At 40.5% G+C, this 12,385-nt stretch overlaps 1 protein-coding gene across 3 annotated transcripts in view; it reads left to right on the forward strand.

Moving 5' to 3' along the window:
- Positions 1-12,385, forward strand: part of STOX2 (storkhead box 2) — a 144,568-nt gene that overhangs the window by 112,511 nt on the left and 19,672 nt on the right. The gene's annotated exons all lie outside the window — the stretch shown is intronic.

Consider the following 12,385-nt stretch of genomic DNA (forward strand, 5'->3'; position numbering starts at 1 on the left):
TCCTTGTCATCTGACAGATTCCTCTGCTGAGTCTATTGGTAGTCCTCCAACATTTGCTTCAGCCGCCTTTTCTTCTTCCGTAACTTCTTTAGCAAAGGGTTGTTTGGTCAGTTTTGCTGATTTAAAGAGCTCTGCATCATATCTTCGCAAGAACTGTTCAGCCTTGTTGGTATCTGTGATCTTGAACCTTTTAGCCTTAAAGGTGAAAGAGATGCCTTGCGGAAATTCCCATCTAAATTGTATTCCATTTAGTATTAAACGTTCCACAATCTCCATAAAATCCTTCCTTTTTCTCAGCAACCTTGCAGGAATTTCCTTCATTAATCTCAGAGGTTCATCTTCAACTTGGAGTGGTAGCTTGTAATGGCTGTTAAGAATAAGATCACGATGACTCCTCGAAAAAAGTTGGAGTAAGCAGTCCCTTGGAACTTTGTTTTTTGTTGCATATGCCGAGTTAATTCTGTAAGCCGTCACAATCATCCCTTCAATAACCTCTTCCCCTGTAGAAATTCTGCCAAAAGACCTTTCAAATACCCCCGCAAATCTCTTCCTTCAATTTTTTTCCTTCAACCCACATATGCGAAGGGAAGATTCCTTGATCTTAAGTTCAAGCATTGCCATTTGGTCTTCTTGCTTCTCGTCTCTCTCCCGCGAGGCCTCTAATGACATCTCCAAGGTGTCCACCTTTTTCTTCATCTCTTTGGTCACCTGTGTAGTTTTAGAAAGTTTGGCTTCCACCTTGTCTTGCCTAACAGTCAGAGATGTAATTGTGTCTTGTAAAGCAGCTATTGCAACTGAATTCTGAGAAGTAGTAGCTGTATTTTGACTCAGTTCCTGCTTCATTTCTGTGACATCTTGATGAGTCTTGGTTAACAGTTCAAAGACAGAATTCAGTGTCACTTCAGGTCTGGCTTCAGGAGCCATCTTTGCCGTGAGTGATGTAGTTATTAAAGGTGTTGACAATATTAACGTTGGTGCAGATACAAAAGCTCTTCGTGGGGGGGGGGGCTGTACCTGTAACTTTGATTCTTTGAGAAATTCTCTGACATGCTTCTCCTTTTCTCCCATTGATTTTGGAGGCTAAGTAGAGTCCAGCTCATAATCCAGAAAAGGGGGGGCAGATTGCTTGTTTTAGTTCAATAGCTTAAAAAAAGGATTAGATCAGATGAATCAATCCAGTTTGGAGGAAACACATTCACTATGACATATCAGTTGTTGTGTTTCATGTCAATGTAGTTGTTTTCTTACTCCTTTTCTTTTTTTATAGGAGTCTTCCAATACTGAAAGTAGTTTTTAAACTGTGTCAGTCCCCTGGCAAAAAGCCAAAAGTAACTGAAAACGGCTTAATGAAACTATAGCTAGTTCAAAATAGTCCTCTTTAATAGCAACTCTGCCAAACACCCCAGTTTTGATTTTTTTTAAAAAATAAGATCTTTAAAACTTGCTTTTTAAAAAAAAATCAGAGTCCTCCACCGCGTCTCTCCAGCTGTCCCTTTGAAGATGGCGCCGGCTCTTCGGCAGCGCCTGTCAGAGCGACCGCCGCCGATTTCTCGGCGGCTATCGCTCGGATGACGGGGCAGCCACCGGCTCCCGTGTCAGCATCCCCTCTTCCTCCGAGGGGTGCCGCTTGCTGATGTTTTTGGGGACAGTTTTTTGCCCCCAGGCAGCGTTCAGCTGGAGCGCGAGTCCCGCGCTACTGGCGGTGGGGCCATCTGACCCAGAAGTCCGAATCATAACTGTTAAAACATTACATATCTCATCTTAAACAAATCTATTCTACAGTCAATTCTTTATTATCTTGCTTATCTTCTGTGCTGCCTTTCCATCTTATTTTAAAGGTTTAACAAAATTTAAATGCCTTTTTTATAACTTAGTGTGTGTGTGTGTGTGTGTGTGTGTGTGTGTGTGTGTGTGTAAAGTGCCGTCAAGTCGCACCCGACTTATGGCGACCCCTTATGGGGTTTTCAAGGCAAGAGACTAACAGAGGTGGTTTGCCAGTGCCTTCCTTTGTATATCAACCCTGGACTTCCTTGGTGGTCTCCCATCCAAATACTAACCAGGGCTGACCCTGCTTAGCTTCTGAGATCTGATAAGATCAGGCTAGCCTGGGCCATCCAGGTCAGGGCTATAACTTAATAAGAATGTAAAATTATAATAGTTGGCTAATTTGCAAACTTTTAAAATAGTTTTCTATAAGAAATTGTGAATATACCCATTGTTAAGAGAGTGAGAGCGAGAACTGTACTTAGCTCAAGTATCTTGGTTTATGCCATGAGAGAGGTAGGAAAAAATAGAAGTTGCAAACTGAAAATACAAATTTTTATAATGAGTAAAATGAAATGTACTGGGTTGGATTCAATATTGTTTTCTGATTACAGAAGGCACTTCTGCCAGCAGAATAGAACTTACCTGCCTTTCTTTTCCTGCTGCAACTCACAAAAAACTACCAGTAATACTGCTCTAGGTGTACAGGGTACCCTCTGAAACCAAATTTGGGGTGTGAATCTGCCAATAAGAAGGGAGACTGCTCCCTCTTTTTCATTAGTTCAGAGAAATGGTGAAGACAGAGGTATGTGCAGAATTAGTACCACTAAGATATTTTGGTTTGGCATGCAGATAGAGTAGCCCATAACCTGTTGGTGGGCTGATCATCCCGAGAAATGTTCTGTGGGGGTAATGATTGTACCCAACTAAAGACTGTATTATGTGCCAAATAGCCCCCTCCCATGTTCTCTTCATCCATATCCATGTAATGTTATATCTCCAGGTTGTGAATGTGCTCTTTTCCAAAGCTATGAACTATATTCCCCTTCCACATGATACAGTGGCCTATATCCTACCTCTCCAAAGTTTGAAGCCTTCTTCAAACCCAAAAAGTCTTCCTCCAACTTGAAGTGGTGCTCCCGCTGGTGGAAAAGCTATTTAATTTGGAGGGATATTCTTTGGGCTAGAGAAAGGCTTCAAACTTTGCTGAGTGGAGTGGTAAGTTACAATGCATATTTTCATGGCTGAAATCCAGCTTGCTATATGCCCAGACCTGCCTTTACTTCTCTCTTCAGATGTTAACGTTTACCACATGGCAGCCAAACCTCACGTTGAGAGCAGCCTCACGTAGTGACCTCATTCTGAATGTTGCCTTCTTTGTCAGGAACAAGAGAAACAGCAGCTCTACTGGCTTTTGGATCCATATGATATTTTTCTGCCAGTTTGTTGGCATGTTTTCAGGGCTCTCTCTTTAGTGCATGCGTAACAAAGCCTATAGGATGATGAAAAGTGAGTTTGCAAGGACTTGTTACTCAGTCTGAATCCTTGATTCAACAGAAACATGGATGCACTGAATTCTTTGCAGCATTAGTGGTCTGAAGTTTCTTTTTCTCTGACGGGAAAAGCCAACAGTTCAAGAAGTTGTTGTTGTATTGAAGGCTGGTAAGTGGATCCAGTCCCCAAGATATAACTGTGGAAGTTGATGAATTACTCATACAGATATCTCTGATCATGGTTAAGGTCTGGCTTTTTATTTTCTTTGAAGAATCATGTCTGATTGGTTCTTGTAGGTTATCCGGGCTGTGTAACCGTGGTCTTGGAATTTTCTTTCCTGACGTTTCGCCAGCAACTGTGGCAGGCATCTTCAGAGTAGTAACACTGAAGGACAGTGTCTCTCAGTGTCAAGGGTGTAGAAAGAGTAATATATAGTCAGAAAGGGGTTGGGTTTGAGCTGAGTATTGTCCTGCAAAAGTATTGTCCTGTAAGTATCAAGATAATGTGCTAATGAGGATATGGTATGTTAATATGGAACCATTGTATCCTGAAGTGATCTGTTAATGTGTGTAATCCAAAACTAATCTGTATGGCTATTGTTGAATGTTGTCTTTGTCTGGAGGTTTTTCAGGGCAGGAAGCCAAGCCTTATTCATTCTTAAACTCTCCTCTTTTCTGTTAAAGTTGTGCTGATGTTTGTGAATTTCAATGGCTTCTCTGTGCAATCTGACAAAATAGTTGGTAGAACTGTCCAGTCTTTCAGTGTCTTGGAATAAGACCCTGTGTCCTGTTTGTGTCAGTCCATGTTCAGCCACTGCTGATTTCTCAGGTTGGCCAAGTCTGCAGTATCTTTCATGTTCTTTTATCCTTGTTTGTATGCTGCGTTTTGTGGTCCCGATGTAAACTTCTCCACAGCTGCAAGGTATACGATATACTCCTGCAGAGGTGAGGGGGTCTCTTTTGTCTTTTGCTGATCGTAGCATTTGTTGTATTTTCTTGGTGGGTTTAAACACTGTTTGTAGGTTATGTTTTTTCAAAAGTTTCTCCATCCTATCAGTGACTCCTTTAATAAATGGCAAGAATACCTTTCCTATGGGAGACTGTTTTTCTTGAGTTTTCTGATTTTTGTTTGGTTCAATGGCCCTTCTGATTTCATTCTTGGCGTAGCCGTTTGCTAGCAGTGCGTGATTTAGATGGTTAGTTTCTTCCTTGAGAAACTGTGGTTCACAGATCCGTCTTGCACGGTCCATTAATGTTTTGATTATTCCTCTTTTCTGTCGGGGGTGGTGGTTGGAGTTTTTGTGTAAGTAGCGATCTGTGTGAGTTGGTTTCCGGTAGACCTTGTGACCTAACTGAAGGTTTGATTTACGGATGACAAGGGTATCAAGAAATGGGAGTTTACCCTCAATTTCCTTTTCCATGGTAAACTGAATGTTTGGATGGATATTATTAAATCATCTTAATAATATCCATCCAAACATTAATAATATCCATCCAAATTATTAAATCATCTTAATAATATCCATCCAAACATTCAGTTTACCATGGAAAAGGAAATTGAGGGTAAACTCCCATTTCTTGATACCCTTGTCATCCGTAAATCAAACCTTCAGTTAGGTCACAAGGTCTACCGGAAACCAACTCACACAGATCGCTACTTACACAAAAACTCCAACCACCACCCCCGACAGAAAAGAGGAATAATCAAAACATTAATGGACCGTGCAAGACGGATCTGTGAACCACAGTTTCTCAAGGAAGAAACTAACCATCTAAATCACGCACTGCTAGCAAACGGCTACTCCAAGAATGAAATCAGAAGGGCCATTGAACCAAACAAAAATCAGAAAACTCAAGAAAAACAGTCTCCCATAGGAAAGGTATTCTTGCCATTTATTAAAGGAGTCACTGATAGGATGGAGAAACTTTTGAAAAAACATAACCTACAAACAGTGTTTAAACCCACCAAGAAAATACAACAAATGCTACGATCAGCAAAAGACAAAAGAGACCCCCTCACCTCTGCAGGAGTATATCGTATACCTTGCAGCTGTGGAGAAGTTTACATCGGGACCACAAAACGCAGCATACAAACAAGGATAAAAGAACATGAAAGATACTGCAGACTTGGCCAACCTGAGAAATCAGCAGTGGCTGAACATGGACTGACACAAACAGGACACAGGGTCTTATTCCAAGACACTGAAAGACTGGACAGTTCTACCAACTATTTTGTCAGATTGCACAGAGAAGCCATTGAAATTCACAAACATCAGCACAACTTTAACAGAAAAGAGGAGAGTTTAAGAATGAATAAGGCTTGGCTTCCTGCCCTGAAAAACCTCCAGACAAAGACAACATTCAACAATAGCCATACAGATTAGTTTTGGATTACACACATTAACAGATCACTTCAGGATACAATGGTTCCATATTAACATACCATATCCTCATTAGCACATTATCTTGATACTTACAGGACAATACTTTTGCAGGACAATACTCAGCTCAAACCCAACCCCTTTCTGACTATATATTACTCTTTCTACACCCTTGACACTGAGAGACACTGTCCTTCAGTGTTACTACTCTGAAGATGCCTGCCACAGTTGCTGGCGAAACGTCAGGAAAGAAAATTCCAAGACCACGGTTACACAGCCCGGATAACCTACAAGAACCAATGAACTCTGACCGTGAAAGCCTTCGACAATAAATCATGTCTGAGGTTTAAATTTGTAACCAGACAGTGATTCCTGCAATTAGTTTTGGCGGGGGGCAGGTCTTTGTGTTTTTGCTGTATAGCAGGTAGGCAACTTTCCAAAAGCTGAGTTGCAAAAGCAAAGAAATGTGCACTTGATGCGGTGGGAAACGTGAAGCATTGTTTCACAGAGCAGTGACTCATTTCAGCTTCCAAAGGATTCTGGGTAGGGTAGTAAGAAGTGAGGTTGGCTGATCCTTTCCTATGACTTCACTTTGCAGAGAACCAGGCAGAATATGAGCGACACTGCAGAATCCTGAGGCATTGCGGTGTTCCCATGAAACTGTCTCGCTTCCAGAGAGTAGGAGTAAAATGTGTTGAATTCAGTTGTTTTCAAAATACTGAGGGAAGGTTAGATATTTTAAAGCAATGCAGTGAATGGGGAATCACATTCCTAAAGTCAAGTCCCTTCCAGGTAACTTGTAGTTTTGTTTTCTCTGATCTCAACATCTTCTGAGCATTGCTGGATTCCTTAAACCGCCATGAGATGTTACAGGTGATGTGTTCTTTATTGTCGCCTGATTTGAAGGTAAGGCACGTGTTGCAGTGCCAACTCAAAACCATTTATGTCATCTTGCAGATCCAGTGGATGTTGGTGTTTCATCTTTATTCTCATAAAGGCCTTTGTATTGTATTGTTATGTCTATATGCTATAATATTTATAGTAAAACAAAGAGCTATATACTAAATGTGTTCCATTTACTACATTGTATGATTTACATAAAATCTTGGAATGCTGCAATTTGAATTGGGGGTGTACTTAGGGTTTATTGGATTGTTATATTTTAAATAGATTTTACTTGCCCAGCTTATCACATTATGTATGGTTGGGATATCTCATTGGGATCAACTTCAGTGAGTCATATGCTACGAATATCACGCAATATATCTAAATGTGTAGCACACTACTTTGGATATGTATTCCAGATGAAAAGGGATATGTGTAGAATGGGGTTATATTAACGATTTCAGGACTTAAAGAGAAAAAAGTGTGTTAATATATGAGGTTCCCTGAATAAAATAATAAGCCAAATAGCTTGATTACAAATCAACTAAATGCTTTTCATGTAATTATAGGGATCCAGAAGTCTCTACATTATAGTTAGCCTATATACTTCCAATGTTAGTAGTGTCACTAACTACTAGTGAGGATGGGCTGAGGCTCAGTGGTAGAGCATCTTCTTGGCATACAGAAGGTCCCAGGGTCAATCCCCGGCATCTCCAGTTAAAGGGACTAGGCAAGTAGGTGATGTGAAAGACCCCTGCCTGAGACCCTGGAGAGCCGCTGCCCATCTGAGTAGACAATACTGACTTTGATGGACCAAGGGTCTGATTCAGTATAAGGCAGCTTCATGTGTTCATGTGTCAAAAAAGAGTGGCTGTGTTTTGCCAGGAAGTTTTCACATCACTAGTGCATGCTGGAGTGTACATTTTTTTCTCAGTTTTGTAGACCATTGGTGGTGGTGGAAAGTGTTGTCAAGCAGCCGACTTAGGGCGACCCGAAGGGTGTTCAAGGCAAGAGACATTTGGCAGTGGTTTGCCATTGCCTTTCTCTGCGTAGCAATCCTGGACTTCCTTGGTGGTCTCCCATCCAAGTACTAACCAGAGCTAACCCTGTTTAGCTTGCAAGATCTGATGAGATTGGGCTAGTCTGCGCTATGCAGCTCAGGGTTTATAGACCATTCGCATCATTTATATATCTGTTTGGTTTACATCAAACTGCATACAAGAGAGTATTTGCCAACTATTTCAGTTGTTTTTGAAATTGAAAATATTTGAACAGAAGTAATTTTCTCATCCTGTACTAAGAATGCCAAACATGTTCTGTCTAGCTGCATTAGTATATATGCAAATACCATGGAGTATTGGCTTAAAAGGCAGGTTCAGAACAGTGCTGGACTGGGCAAAACAGTATTTGTTTGAAATAGTAAACATAATGCTAGTAAAACGCACACATAGCTCCCTTCAGCAAATCATTATGCATAACAATTCAGAATTTAAAATACAACAGATCTGTCAAGGCTTGCCCTAGCCCTACCTACACATGGGGTGAAGACTCCTCAGAAGTCTCCTCAGAAGAAGAGAACTCCCCGTAGTTTCCGCTATGCACCAAGCATTGTGCACTCCAGAAGCTCCCAGAGAAGACCCCATGCCTCCTCTCCCAACAGCAAGCTGCTGTTCAGGTTCCCTTAGGGCCAGCAGACAAGGAAACTCCTGAGTGGACCCGTCCACCTCCTGAACCTCCAGAGTCTTTCCCAGGACCCCAGGAATGGAGGAGGCTGGGTGCCAGAGGCGAAGCCATGATGAGGTAGAAGAGTGCTCACCGGACAGTTTGGGGATTCCTACACTCTAGCCTGTCTCAGGAGAAAGTTGCCACTCCATAGTTCTTTGCAGGATCAGGGACCTGGCTGCAGGAAAGAGAGGGACTCTCAGTTCCCTATGTAATACTGCAGTTGAGTCCCAACCTTTGCTGATTCAACATCTCCTTGCAACCAGTCTACAGTGTAGCTAATGCTTAAGCTCTACCTTTTGTCGGGCCTGCCTGCCTCCTTTGGAGAGGCCTAGCTCTCCATCTTCCATTCCTGGCTTGACCCTTAGACCCTGCTTGTTTGTTGCCTGCCTGTTTACTTGTGATCCTTGAACCTTGCAGCCAACTTGCCAGAACATAAGACTGTACTTTTTAGCTGTTTACTTCCCATTATACAGTCTGGCTGGTATGTTTTATGACCTCAAATGGTGCATGTGGAGTGGAGTGCACTCATTCGGTATTTTCATTTTGAATGTGTTTGATATTTTGGAAATTATGGGTAAATTTGTCATGTGCTTTAAGGCAAGGGTGCAAATATGTAGACGCTTAGATATTCTGTGCACATTTCTAAGATTGGTAACTTTCAGTCTGTTCTAATTGGTGATCTGATTTTAGTTTCCTCTTGTTCAAAGAGGACTCTTCTGTTACCACCATGCAGCTTCTTTTGTCACGTGGCTGAGTCATTATAGGTGTTTGTCTGTGTACGGAACCAAAATTTTGTTTGTGAGTAATTTCTGTTTCCATAATTATCACAGGATCCAAGTCCTGTTAAAAGTATGGCAGTGTCGTAATTGAAAACATTCCGATTCATAAAGACCCTGGATTTTAGGATAGTAGTATTAGATGGAGAAAACAACAGCAACATTACTCAGGGAAGAGAAAAGAGCTAGCTTTTTTTCTATAAGTGTATAGAGTTTGCTTAAGTTCAGAAGATAAAATATGTTGTATTATTTGAGACTCTATTCCTGCAAGTTGACTCTAAAAAGTGGCTGTCCTCTTTTTACATAAGTTGAACCCTCAATTAATTGGGGAAGTTTTTATAAAATATTCCTGTACCATCTGTATTTCCAGTGGTACTCATGCCCATATAATAATACATACTCCTGGTTCCATCCATGACAGACAGACTTAATGATCCCTCCTCCTTTTAACTTATAATACTGTAAATATTCTGTTGCCACCCAGTGTTAACTGGCAACTGTTTGATTGATGCATGGATTAGGGCAAAGTGTGTAGCAGAATATACTACATATTTAACTGCTAAATTTCATTAGTCGGAAAAATGTAGGAGTTTCTCTAAAGAGGATTTTTCAGGATTCATGGATATATTTGCAGCATACAGTGTCAATAAATGGAGGGTACACTCAATATCGTGGTTGGTTTGGGTGGGATCCAGTGGGTCTGTCCATTAAGGCCGCAAGCTGTGAGCCGTTGGCTCACACATATGGACATGCCCAGCCTTTAAGTACTTGCAATAGGAGGAAAGCAAAGCTCAGGTGGCCGCCATCTTCCCACTCTTGCTGAGTAAGAACAAACTACATCTTCAAGTAGTGTAGCATCAAACAAATTGTTCCCATCAGGATAATTTAAACATTTGATAATGTCTGATGTCTGTTGAGAATACTGTCTTCTGGTATTTTGTTTTTACCATCATGATGAATTTGTTACTTAAAATACTGTCTTTGTTTATTAATATTCCTTTACAAGTTAATACATTAATATAGGATAATTGACAGAAGTTAATAAATTGAAATTTCTATGGCAAAGTAAGCCACCAAGGATCTCTTTATAAAAAGCAAGAAATTAGGTGTAGGAAACTGTACAATTATAATATATTACCATGCTGTACAACTTTCAGTATGCTGAATGATTCATTTAAATTGGAGAAAGATATTTAACCTGAACAAGAAGATAATTTAAAATGTTATGATACCATTATGAAAATAAAATTACCTGTGTGGTATAAACTATGGAATCAATTTTAAGTCTTTAGGTTCTCACTACTGTCATTAATCTTTTATAATGAACAATTAACAGCTAAAAATATAATTGATCACATTTTTTCTATGTAATAATTTGATACTCTGGAAAGTCTTGTAAAAGAACCATTATGAAGAAGGGATCTGCTAAAATAGGTGCCATTGAAGATGGTTATCATATCCCTTCTCAGTCTTCTCCTCTTCAAGCTAAACATACCCACCTCCTTCAACCTTTCCTCATAGGACTTGGTCTCCAGACCCCTCACCATCTTTGCTGCCCTCCCCTGGACACGTTCCAGCTTGTCTACATCCTCCTTAAATTGCAGTGCCCAAAACTGAACACAATACTCTTAGGTGAGGTCTAACCAGAGCAGAGTAAAGCGAAACCATCACTTTGCATGATCTGGACACTATACTTCTATTGATACAGCCCAAGATCCCATTTGCCTTTTTAGCTACCGCATCACACTGCTGACTCATGTTCACTGTTTGGTCTACTAAGACCGCAAGATCATTTTTGCACACACTACTGCTAAGACAAGTCTCCCCACCCTATAATTATGCATTTGGTTTTTTCCTACCTAAATGCAGAACTTAACGTTTATCTCTGTTGAAATGCATTTTATTGGTTTTAGCCCAATTCTCCATCCTGTCAAGATCATCCTGTATCCTGGCTCTGTCTTCTACCGTATTTGCCACCCCTCCCAATTCAGTATCATCTGCAAATGTAATTGAAAGAAACAACAGACAAATTATGAGATAGAAAAAAGTGTTTCGTTTTGCTTTCATACTGTACTATATAGAGTAAACCCCTCTATTCCTTCATCCAACTCATTTATAAAAATGCTGAACAATTGCAGACCTTGACTGACCAGTGTTCTGAATCGGTGTATGGAAACTTCACGTGTTCATCTCGCCATCTTTGAAAAAGCAATTTTATTTTGTTAGTTGAAAGGAAGTATCAGTGAGGATGCTATCTGCTAGTGGTGAATTTATCACAACTACGCAACTGTATATTACCTTCTATTAGAAATAAAATAAGAGGCCGAGGCAGCCACCCCCCACCCCCGATCCTAATCTGGGCTGGGATGGAGGCCCTGCTACCCCTTGGAAACCAATAGTAAGGGATGGTTTAGAGGGTTTAGCGCTAGCTGTTCGATTTTGCCCCTAGTGTGGCATGAAGGTACAGCTAGGGATTTTGCTTGTGGGAACCTGCTTCAGTGTGCCAGGGCCGTATTAAGACCTTTAGAAGCCCTAAGCACTTAGAAGATTTTTGGTGCCTGTGTGTGTGTGTGTAAAAAACAACAATTAATATTAAATTATTTAATAATTTTAAAAAATATATATTAAGCCCAGTGTGATTAGTGTGATTATTCTTAGTTCCCACTTTTTCTTCATCCTTATGTTTTTTTTTTAAAGGATAAGAATAAAAATTGTGATGTTCAGGGTTTGTTTGTTTGTTTGTTGAGTCATTCTATGTATGTAATTTTTCATTTATTGTGGGGGGCCCTTTTTGTGGACCCTGGTTCAGCTGCACCATTTGCAGTTTTGCACCATAAGGTCCATGGTAAATCCGGCAATAGAAAATTTCTGTGGTGTCCCTCTTCCCTTGATGCTCTAAACACGTGCTTATTTTGCTTAATGGTTAATCCAGCCCTACAGTGTGTGTATACTTACCTGGATTGGGGCAATGTGTGCCGGTATTATGTTGAAATCAAAGCAGTCATTGACATTGTGCTTTAAAGTATGCCAGAGCTGGCTTGAAGCTCCTAATCACCCACCCACCCCGGCATCAAACTCTGAACCACAGTTATGTGTGTGAAGTGCCGTCAAGTCGCAGCTGACTTATGGCGACCCCTTTTGGGGTTTTCATGGCAAGAACTTCATAAATAGGGGGTAAGAAACATAATCGGTTAGTAATATTGGCTGCTCAAATCAGAAGAGCCAATTAAATATTTAGGCAAAGATGTGAAATAATTCAACTGCTCTCTTGCAAAATTAAGACCACTTTCTCCTTCCTGGAGTCTACATTTTTTTAAATTAGTCATGTACTTATACAGCTTCTCTTTGTCACACATGTGAT

Source organism: Euleptes europaea, chromosome 9 (assembly GCF_029931775.1).
Source record: "Euleptes europaea isolate rEulEur1 chromosome 9, rEulEur1.hap1, whole genome shotgun sequence".
NCBI classification, from domain to species: Eukaryota; Metazoa; Chordata; class Lepidosauria; order Squamata; family Sphaerodactylidae; genus Euleptes; species Euleptes europaea.